The sequence below is a fragment of the Rattus norvegicus genome, chromosome Y, assembly GCF_036323735.1.
Source record: "Rattus norvegicus strain BN/NHsdMcwi chromosome Y, GRCr8, whole genome shotgun sequence".
Lineage (NCBI taxonomy): Eukaryota > Metazoa > Chordata > Mammalia > Rodentia > Muridae > Rattus > Rattus norvegicus.
In genome coordinates, this window is record NC_086040.1 from 20,079,920 (window position 1) to 20,092,705 (window position 12,786).

Genomic DNA, 12,786 nt, shown 5'->3' on the forward strand with positions numbered 1-12,786 from the left:
ACGCAAAATCATTGGTGAAGTTTAAATACAACCGACAATACTTATACTGTGTTGCTGGAAAAAAGAAATCTAGTATACAGTTGCTTGGACTAAATTTTAATATAGCTATTATAGAAATCGATATAGAAATTAAAAACTGAAATCACTTGTGATTCAATAGTACCACTGATGAAATATGTACCTGAAGGAATCTATCTGTATACTCCTCTGATACCTTCATTAAATGAGGTTATCTTCTAACTTTTCACAATATCCATGTTACAAAATGGGATAAATAACATCTACAGACACTAGATCTTTATTTAAGCATGAAAAGAGCAAAAATTCACCATTTGCATGGATATTGATAAAGCTAGATATCATTGTCCTGATTGAAAAAACAGAACTATGAAGAGAAATATATAAATCTTATGAAAATAGGAAACTATTTGTTTGATTTTAAGCCTCTTCTATAGAAGGAAAGTCAGATGTCATAATATAAACACGGTCAAATTGTCCCATGGCTCTGATTGCCATAGAGAAGTTCCTACTATTCCTGTTTTGTTAGTAGCCCTGTTGTCAAACTACCTTCCAATTCTTACTGTTTTTGTCCATAGATTACAGCTTACATGACCTGTGGTCAGAGAAATGTATAGGTTTACTGTGCAGCAATTACTGCAGATATGTGTAACTGGTATAAGTGCTAAGACCATGAGAAGAAGAATGCTGAGCATAAGGCTGGGGAAACATTGAAGAAAAGGAGAAGGCAGAATGTGAGGAGAGGGAGGATACAATCTGGACATGACACAGTTATTGGACCTATGGAATCACTGCATCTACACTTTTATGCACAATTCCTCCACATGATTAAGACAACAAGATTAGGGAACATCCCAGTAGGCAGTACTCAGTGAACCAATGGATTAAAAAAAAAAGGAAAATATCAAGAACATGACACTGGAAAGAGAATGTATCTGGAAAGAATAGAACCAAGCTAAGAATAGGTTTGATCAAGGTACCTTGTATATAGTTATGAAGAATTAATAAAATAAAATAATAATTCGAAAATTAAAAAAAAAACTTCTGAAAATCTATTAAGAATTTTAGTATCCTCTGCAAGTCACCTTTTACCTCTAAAAGTAGAATAGAGTATTCTCACTTTGGCTAAGTTGCATATCTTGTCTCTGTGATCACATGCTCTGCTATTGCAGCTAGACACAGCAGCCTAGATGAATAGGGGTGGGGAGGTAGAGGTCAATTCCAGAAAGAGGCAGAGAGCTGGGGTAAGATATGCCCATAAATCAATGGGTGTTTCCTTAGCTGAGACTCACAGCCTCAGCGATATGGACCTGAAGATCATCTCCTGTAGCCAGAAAGAAACCCAAATGGAATGATAGGGAAACCAACTTTTGACCCAAAATTTATTCTGACCACAAGAAATGAAAGGGCTCTGCATAGAGCAGAGAGTGTGGAATGATCACCCAATGATTAGTGCAGATTGAGACCCACCCCATGGATGAGCACCAATCCCTGACACTATTAATGACGCTCTCTTATGCTTGGAGAAAGGAGTCTAGCATGGCTTCCCTCTGAGAGACTCCACTAAGCTGCTGACTCAGACAGAAGCAGGCATCCACTAGCCAAACCACGGGTGGAGCTTGGGGATTTTGATGGAAGAACAGAATGAAAAGTTTTATGGCCTCTAAGGGCATAGGCACTCCACAGTCTTTGTCTTCATGTGGTTACCGAACAACTAGAATTGGGCTTTCCCAAAACATGTTGTCTATAGATGGAACATCTGTGTCTTTAAAATTCATTTATTTATTTACTCACTTTACATCCCAATATTGGTGCACCGTCTTCAAGGTACGCCAACACTCGTTGTCGGGGGAACCCGTAAAAAGACAAAGCTACACATTTCCTACCTATCCTGGGGACTCAGGTTCAGTCAATGTTTACTCTCTGGTTGGTGGTTCAGTCTTTGGCAAACCCAATAGTCACTGTGAGTTGACTCTATTAGTCTTCCTGTGGAGTCCCACATATCATTGTGGCCTGAATTCGTCACCTCTTTTATTTTTCAAAAGACTCCCCAAGCTCCAGTGAATGTTTGGTGGTGAATCTTAACACTTGTTTCTCTCAGATGTTGGAGGAGTCACTCAGAGGACAGTTCTGCTAGGATTCTGTCTGCAAGTATGACAGAGTATCTTCAATAGTGTCAGGGATCGGTTACTTCCCATGGTGTAGGTCTCAATCTGTGCTAACTATTCGTTGTACGTTCCTTCCATGTCTGCTCTATCTATCTTTGTCTCTTAGGTCTTGTAGGCTGTGTTCATTTTAGATTGAAGGTTTTGTGGGTGGGTTTTTATACTTGTCACATTACTGGGAGTCATGCCTGGCTACAGAAGTGGCTAATTAAGCATCTGTATCACCACTGCTAAGTCACCCCAATAGACACCCTGGAGCCTCACCTTTCCCAGGTCTCTGGCACTTCCTAGAGATGCGCACCCTACACTTGTGATTTCCATTCTCTTTTCCCTGCTTTCCCTATACCTAATTCCTCCAAAGGCCACTCCCTTCCCTACCTCCCCTCCCATTCAGTTTCCTCCCTCCCTCCATCCTCCTCAATATCTATTCTGCTAAATGCATTTTAAAGTCAATATTTAGGAAAAACACTGAGTAAGTATAGGAAGTATTTCATAAGTAATTGTGGTGGATGTTTAGGCAAGATATGGACATATTAAAATTTATAGAGGCCAAAATTACTACATATATTCTTAGAAGAGCCACTGTCTTTATTACATTCAACATGAAGGAAAACCATTTATATATTCTATTCAGTTATACAAGAGAATCTATTAAATGAGTTACACACATCACACTACTTTATTACTTGGAAAGCTCTCTTTATTGCAAATACATACACAATGAAAAGGACAAATTTTTAAACTCATGTGAGTGTACTTTGTTTCAAAGTTAAAGTTTAGATATATAGGTTGATGACAACAGACATCTCAGATTCACAGGGGATAAATACATCAGGGAGTCATCTATTACCTTACCTGTCTTCTTTTTTTTTATTCCTGATGAAGACACATCTCATTTGCAGCCCCTGCTGTGAGAGATGGATCGGAAAATGCCTGAGAGTCTACAACCCAGAATACATTCATTGGAAAGATTAAAAACAACATCTTCAAATAGTATGCGTAATCAAAACTTTCTTGTAGATCTTGAAAAAAATGCAAAGAACAAACCCACATCCTAGGATATTAACACATTAGGAAACAGTAGCTGTAGGAACCATTCTCAGGGTATTTTAAACTTCTGCTCCTAAGAACTAAACTGCCCCCATGAAGTTGAAGTTTTATTTCCATGGCAAGAAAGTCAGTTTGCTCTTGACAATTGTGTTGTCTGTCCATCACTAGAGCGACAACCATGCTTTATGAATGTGTACAGAAAAACACATACCAGCTTTCAGTTATTTCAAGAATTTCTTTTTATTTTATTTTATTTATTTTTTATTAACTTGAGTATTTCTTATATACATTTCCAGTGTTATTCCCTTTCCCGGTTTCCAGGCAATCATCCACCTCCCCCTCCCCTTATTTATGGGTGTTCCCCTCCCCATCCTCCCCTGTTTGTCGCCCTCCACCCAACAATCTAGTTCACTGGGGGTTCAGTCTTAGCAGAACCCATGGCTTCCCCTTCCACTTACTAGAAAAACACATACCGGTTTTCACATCTTCAAAGAATTTCAAGAAGATCCTGAAAGAGAATATATAATGTCTTAGAGATGAAATATGGGAATTTAAATTAGCCACTATAAATATGTTGTTAAAATTTTCTGCCTTCTATTAATAATTTTGACTATTCCTGCTATGAATAAAAAGACGGTTATGTAATGTCTACCAATCCCCAAAGCCTGAAACATTGTTGTAAAACTGTCTTATTTCTCCCTAACTTGGATCTTTGGTCACAATACTTTTCATTGCCATCTAAATTCTCTGTTCCTCAAGTAGATCAGAGGACTATGTGAGGGTGTCACTCTTATGTAGAAGACCAAGGAACTCTCTGTACTTCCATGTATTTGCTCTTGGGAGCATGCAAATAAATCTTTCACTTCCAAGAACAAAAACATAGCCATCCAATGGGACCCACATGAAACAAAATCTTTCTTCCTGCTGTTACTGAACTTTAGCACACTTGTAACAATGCAGATAATAATATAATGGAATAATCCTGTAATAATAATAATAATAATAATAATAATAATAATAATAATAATAGTAATAATTATAATTATAATAATTATAATGGATATAATCCCCTAGAGGATCACGGAATAAGGATAGTAAATATTGAGATGTGTTTTTCAAGTGAGATTGTATACAGGAAAGCAAGTTTCAATAGTACAGACTCCTCACACATGAAAATCTCTCAACCTGACATGGCTTCACAGAGAGAGTTGAGAATCAGAGTGGTCTTTTAGCACAAGAGAAAGATTCACCAACCTTCTAAAAAGAAATGCAATCCAGACAGTCTGTGTGAGGATGGTTAGCTTATGCATGACTAACACACACAAACACACACACACTCACACACACATACACGAATTCACACACACACACAGATACACAGAGAGACACACAAAGAGACATAGGCAGAGAAATAGACATATACACAGAGAAACATAGACAGACATACACAGACAAACACAGACACAGACACACATGCAAATACACAAACACACAGACACACACTTGTATACACACACAGAGACACACACACACACATACACACACATATACACAAACACAGACACACAGACAATAACCAATATACAGTTACACACGGACACAGACAGAGACACACACACACACACACACACACACACTCATCTCTTGTGTCCTTCCTAGAGTGTCCAGGTGCACAACAGGTGTGAAAGGATTAAGTGGACCAGGAAACAGTCAGAAGAATATTGGTCCACGTGCAAGTGAATTTTGGTTTCTTTCCAAGGATGTCACAGCTCTGTTAGAAGGTATTCAGGGAGAGGCTATGGTTGTGTGCATATATTGTACCAAGGGTGAACAAGGGTTAAACAAACCTTAGAGTGCAGGAAGGGTTTTCCTGTGCATTTACATCAGTTGTAGGTTTAAGTACCAGGAAGTCCTCATTTGCTATAACTTTATAATCTCTGTCCCAGCATCAGTGTGTTGTTCGGAAATCTCCATTTTATCTCCTCAGAAATCGACTCCACTCAATATGCCTCATCCCCACACCTGACGTCCTACTTTCTCGATTTCAAAGGATTGCAGGTTCATAGTCTGCATTCTCTGTCAGATTAAATCCTCAGGACTGTGGCGTTCTGTACACCTGAATTAACCACTGTTTCCATCGATTTTCCACATTAACCCATATGTCCCCTATTTCTGGCAGTTTCTTTCTGCACTACACTATCCTTCCATCATCCCTGCTGACCCTCCACTTCTGTCCTCAGTCGCCCTCACTCACTCACAGAATCTTTCCAGTTTTCCTTTCAGATAGGTCGATGCTTTTATCCTCACGGGCCTTGTCCTCTCCTGTGTCTTCTCTGCATTTGTGGATTGTAGATATAGTATGATAAATCTCACACCCGATACCAGGCATAGGTAAACGCCTGCCATGTTTGTGTCTCTAGGTCTCAGTTCCCTCTTGGGCTGATTTTTTTTCTAGTTTCATCTATTTTCTCTTAATCTTCATGATATCATGCCCCGACCACTATGAAGCCATTCACCAACCCCTATGATGTCATGCCGCACCCCCATGTTGTCATGCCCCCATCCCATGATGTCATGGCTTCGCCCCTTGCTAGAATGGTTGTATATATTCACCAGGTAACATTCTGAATTCTGCCCTGTTACCACACACCTCAAGACACCCACCGTTTTCAGTCCCTCCTTCTATCCTCTCCCCTACTTCTCTGAGAGAGTGGAGGACCCCTCTGTGTACACCCTCTCCCTGGCACATCATGTTTCTGCAGGACTAGATTCATCGTCTCCCACCAGGTCCTGAAAACAGAGCCCGGGTAGGAGAACAGGATCCACAGACAGGCAACGGATTTAGTGAACCCATGTGAGGACCATTGTGATGCTCTGTCTCTCTCAGTCCTTCCCTCAGCTCTTCAGTGAGACTCACTGAGCTCAATCCAGTATTTGGCCGTGTGCTTCTGCTTCTGTGTCAGTCGACTGCTCGGTGAAGCCTTGCAGAGGACAATATCGTTACCCTCCCATCTGCAAACATTAATAATGTCAATGTTTGGCGTCTGCCCATTGGAATAAGTCTCACATCCGACCACTTATCCTTTCGCCATTCACTCATTTTCTGTTCCATCTCTGTCCCTGTGTTTCTCATAGAGAGGGCAATTTCTGGGTCGAAATTTTGGGGGTGGGTTTGGGTCTTTATCCTTCCACCTTATGTCCTCCATGGCTACAGAAAGTGACCATTTCAGTATCCGTATCCCCACTGCTACGAGTCTCAAATAAAGTCACCATCATGGTTGCCAGTGTAGCCTCACCCATCCCAGATTGCTGGCAAATCATAGAGATAGCGCCCACCCTGGACAGTCACTGATTTCTCTTTATACTCTTGGCCCTCTTCCCTCTTGTCCGTCTCTCCCAAGAAATGATTATCAAACCCCATTTCCCGTCCCATCCCCTCAGCCACCCTCTCCTTTCCTTCCATCTGCCTCCTCTCATTATTTTATTCATCCTTCTGAGTGAAACTCAAGCATTTTTTTAGGTCTTTCTTCATATTTAACCTCTTTGTCTCCATAGATCATGGTGTGTGAATTCTGTACTTTCAGGCTTATACCCTCTTTAAAGTGAGTATGTACGCCCAGACCCCGTGGGAAAGAGACCTCACCGCCTGGTCAGGTGGGCACTACTGAGGCTGGAGAGCGGAAGAGACCACCAACACTGCCCAACACTGCCCACATCCCTGGCCCCAGAGGAAACTGTATAAGGCCTCTGGGCTCCCATGGGGGAGGGCCCAGGAGCGGCAGGACCCCTGCCTGAGACACCGCCGGAACCTTAAGGAAACAGACCGGATAAACAGTTCTCTGCACGCAAATACCATGGGAGGGAGAGCTAAACCTTCAGAGAGGCAGACAAGCTTGGGAAACCAGAAGAGACTGCTCTCTGTACATACATCTCGGACGCCAGAGGAAAACACCAAAGGCCATCTGGAACCCTGGTGCACTGAAGCTCCTGGAAGGGGAAGCACAGGTCTTCCTGGTTGCTGCCGCCACAGAGAGCCCGTGGGCAGCACCCCGTGAGCAAACTTGAGCCTCGGGACCACAGGTAAGACCAACTTGTCTGTTGCAAGAAAGCTGCCTGGTGAAATCGGGACACACAGAGGCAGAATTCCTCTAGGACCGGGCACGTACTGTGTCTACCTGAAGTCCCAAACCCGCAGATCCTGGCCCGCAGCAGCTCTCTGCGAGCGAACTTGAGCCTCGGGACCACAGGTAAGACCAACTTTTCTGCTGCAAGTGACCTGCCTAGTGACCCCAAGACACAGGCCCACAGGAACAGCTGAAGACCTGTACAGAGGAAAAACTACAGGCACGAAAGCAGAACACTCTGTCCCCATAATTGGCTGAAAGAAAACAGTAAAACAGGTCTACAGCACTCCTGACACACAGGCTTATAGGGACAGTCTAGCCACTGTCAGAAATAGCAGAACAAAGTAACACTGGAGATAATATGATGGTGAGAGGCAAGCGCAGGAACCCAAGCAACAGAAACCAAGACTACATGACATCATCAGAGCCCAATTCTCCCACCAAAAGAAACATGGAATGTCCAAACACACCAGAAAAGCAAGATCTAGTTTCAAAATCATATTTGGTCATGATGCTGGAGGATTTCAAGAAAGACGTGAAGAACTCCCTTAGAGAAACACAGGAAAACATTAATAAACAAGTAGAAGCCTACAGAGAGGAATCGCAAAAATGCCTGAAAGAATTCCAGGAAAACATAAATAAACAAGTAGAAGCCCATAGAGAGGAGACACAAAAATCCCTGAAAGAATTCCAGGAAAACATATTCAAACAGTTGAAGGAATTAAAAATGGAAATAGAAGCAACCAAGAAAGAACACATGGAAACAACCCTGGATATAGAAAACCAAAAGAAGAGACAAGGAGCTGTAGATACAAGCTTCACCAACAGAATACAAGAGATGAAAGAGAGAATATCAGGAGCAGGAGATTCCATAGAAATCATTGCCTCAACTGTCAAAGATAATGGAAAGCGGAAAAAGCTACTGGTCCAAAACATACAGGAAATCCAGGACTCAATGAGAAGATCAAAACTAAGGATAATAGGTATAGAAGAGAGTGAAGACTCCCAGCTCAAAGGACCAGTAAATATCTTCAACAAAATTATAGAATAAAACTTCCCTAACCTAAAAAAAGAGATACCCATAGGCATACAAGAAGCCTACAGAACTCCAAATAGATTGGACCAGAAAAGAAACACCTCCCGTCACATAATAGTCAAAACACCAAATTCACAAAATAAAGAAAGAATATTAAAAGCAGTAAGGGAAAAAGGTCAAGTAATATATAAAGGCAGACCTATCTGAATCACACCAGACTTCTCGCCAGAAACTATGAAGGCCAGAAGATCCTGGACTGATGTCATACAGACCCTAAGAGAACACAAATGCCAGCCCAGGTTACTGTATCTAGCAAAACTCTCAATTAACACAGATGGAGAAACCAAGATATTCCATGACAAAACCAAATTTACACAATATCTTTCTACAAATCCAGCACTACAAAGGATAACAAATAGTAAAGCCCACCATAAAGGGGTAAGCTATACCCTAGAAGAAGCAAGAAACTAATTGTCTTGGCAACAAAACAAAGAGAATGAAAGCACACAAACATAACCTCACATCCAAATATGAATATAACGGGAAGCAATAATCACTATTCCTTAATATCTCTCAACATCAATGGCCTCAACTCTCCAATAAAAAGACATAGATTAACAAACTGGATATGCAACGAGGACCCTGCATTCTGCTGCCTACAGGAAACACACCTCAGAGACAAAGACAGACATTACCTCAGAGTGAAAGCTGGAAAACAGTTTTCCAAGCAAATGGTCAGAAGAAGCAAGCTAAAGTAGCCATTCTAATATCAAATAAAATCAATTTTCAACTAAAAGTCATCAAAAAAGATAAGGAAGGACACTTCATATTCATCAAAGGAAAAATCCACCAAGATGAACTCTCAATCCTAAATATCTATGCCCCAAATACAAGGGCACCTACATATGTAAAAAAAAACCTTACTAAAGCTCAAAACACACATTGCACTTCAAACAATAATAGTGGGAGATTTCAACACCCCACTCTCATCAATGGACAGATCATGGAAACAGAAATTAAACAGAGATGTAGACACACTAAGAGAAGTCATGAGCCAAATGGAGTTAACGGATATTTATAGAACATTCTATCCTAAAGCAAAATAATATACCTTCTTCTCCACTCCTCATGGTACTTTCTCCAAAATTGACCATATAATTGGTCAAAAACGGGCCTCAACAGGTACAGAAAGATAGAAATAATCCCATGCGTGCTTTCGGACCACCACGGCCTAAAACTGGTCTTCAATAAAAATCAAGGAAGAATGCCCACATATACGTGGAAGTTGAACAATGCTCTACTCAATGATAACCTGGTCAAGGAAGAAATAAAGAAAGAAATTAAAAACTTTTTAGAATTTAATGAAAATGAAGGTACAACATACCCAAACTTATGGGACACAATGAAAGCTGTGCTAAGAGGAAAACTCATAGCGCTGAGTGCCTACAGAAAGAAACAGGAAAGAGCATACGTCCGCAGCTTGACAGCACACCTAAAAGCTCTAGAACAAAAAGAAGCAAATATACCCAGGAGGAGTAGAAGGCAGGAAATAATCAAACTCAGAGCTGAAATCAACCAAGTAGAAACAAAAAGGACCATAGAAAGAATCAACAGAACCAAAAGTTAGTTCTTTGAGAAAATCAACAAGATAGATAAACCCTTAGCCAGACTAACGAGAGGACACAGAGAGTGCGTCCAAATTAACAAAATCAGAAATGAAAAGGGAGACATAACAACAGATTCAGAGGAAATTCAAAAAATCATCAGATCTTACTATAAAAACCTATATTCAACAACACTTGAAAATCTTCAGGAAATGGACAATTTCCTAGACAGATACCAGGTACCAAAGTTAAATCAGGAACAGATAAACCAGATAAACAACACCGTAACTCCTAAGGATATAGAAGCAGTCATTAAAGGTCTCCCAACCAAAAAGAGCCCAGGTCCAGACGGGTTTAGTGCAGAATTCTATCAAACCTTCACAGAAGACCTCATACAATTATTATCCAAACTATTCCACAAAATTGAAACAGATGGATCACTACCGAATACCTTTTACGAAGCCACAATTACTCTTATACTTAAACCACACAAAGACACAACAAAGAAAGAGAACTTCAGTCCAATTTCCCTTATGAATATCGAAGCAAAAATACTCAACAAAATTCTGGCAAACCGAATCCAAGAACACATCAAAACAATCATCCACTATGACCAAGTAGGCTTCATCCCAGGCATGCAGGGATGGTTTAATATAAGGAAAACCATCAACGTGATCCATTATATAAACGAACTGAAAGAACAAAACCACATGATCATTTCATTAGACGCTGAGAAAGCATTTGACAAAATTCAACACCCCTTCATGATAAAAGTCCTGGAAAGAATAGGAATTCAAGGCCTATACCTGAACATAGTAAAAGCCATATACAGCAAACCAGTTGCTAACATTAAACTAAATGGACGGTAACTTGAAAAATCCCACTAAAATCAAGGACTAGACAAGGCTGCCCACTCTATCCCTACTTATTCAATATAGTTCTTGAAGTTCTAGCCAGAGCAATCAGACAACAAAAGGAGGTCAAGGGGATAACAGATCGGAAAAGAAGAAGTCAAAATATCACTATTTGCAGATGATATGATAGTATATTTAAGTGATCCCAAAAGTTCCACCAGAGAACTACTAAAGCTGATAAACAACTTCAGCAAAGTGGCTGGGTATAAAATTAACTCAAATAAATCAGTTGCCTTCCTCTATACAAAACAGAAACAAGCCGAGAAAGAAATTAGGGAAACGACACCCTTCATAATAGACCCTAATAATATAAAGTACCTCGGTGTGACTTTAACAAAGCAAGTAAAAGATCTGCACAATAAGAACTTCAAGACACAGAAGAAGGAAATTGAAGAAGACCTCAGAAGATGGAAAGATCTCCCATGCTCATGGATTGGCAGGATTAATATATTAAAAATTGCCATTTTACCAAAAGCAATCTACAGATTCAATGCAATCCCCATCAAAATACCAATCAAATTCTTCAAAGAGTTAGACAGAACAATTTGCAAATTCATCTGGAATAACAAAAAACCCAGGATTGCTAAAGCTATCCTCAACAATAAAAGGACTTCAGGGGGAATCACTATCCCTGAACTCAGGCAGTATTACAGAGCAATAGTGATAAAAACTACATGGTATTGGTACAGAGACAGACAGATAGTCCAATGAAATAGAATTGAAGACCCAGAAATGAACCCACACACCTATGGTCACTTGACTTTTGACAAAGGAGCCAAAACCATAATATGGAAAAAAGATAGCATTTTCAGCAAATGGTTCTGGTTCAAGTGGAGGTCAACATGTAGAAGAATGCAGATCGATCCATGCTTATCACCCTGTAAAAAGCTTAAGTCCAAGTGGATCAAGGACCTCCCCATCAAACCAGACACACTCAAACTAATAGAAGAAAAACTAGGGAAGCATCTGGAAAACATTGGCACTGGAGAAAATTTCCTAAACAAAACACCAATGGCTTACGCTCTAAGATCAAGAATCGACAAATGGGATCTCATAAAACTGCAAAGCTTCTGTAAGGCAAAGGACACTGTGGTTAGGACAAAACGGCAACCAACAGATTGGGAAAAGATCTTTACCTATCCTACAACAGATAGAGGCCTTATATCCAAAATATACAAAGAACTCAAGAAGTTAGACCGCAGGGAAACAAATAACCCTATTTAAAAATGGGATTCAGAGCTAAACAAAGAATTCACAGCTGAGGAATGCCGAATGGCTGAGAAACACCTAAAGAAATGTTCAACATCTTTAGTCATAAGGGAAATGCAAATCAAAACAACAGAGATTTCACCTCACACCAGTGAGAATGGCTAAGATCAGAAACTCAGGGGACAACAGATGCTGGCGAGGATGTGGAGAAAGAGGAACACTCCTCCATTGTTGGTGGGATTGCATACTGGTACAACCATTCTGGAAATCAGTCTGGAGGATCCTCAGAAAATCGGACATTGAACTGCCTGAGGATCCAGCTATACCACTCTTGGGCATATACCCAATAGATGCCCCAACGTATAAAAAAGAAAAGTGCTCCACTATGTTCATTGCAGCCTTATTTATAATAGCCAGAAGCTGGTAAGAACCCAGATGCCCTTCAACAGAGGAATGGATACAGAAAATGTGGTACATCTACACAATGGAATATTACTCAGCTATCAAAAACAACGAGTTTATGAAATTCGTAGGCAAGTGGTTGGAACTGGAAAATATCATCCTGAGTGAGCTAACCCAATCACAGAAAGGCATACATGGTATGCATTCATTGATAAGTGGCTATTAGCCCAAATGCTTGAATTACCCTAGATGCCTAGAACAAAT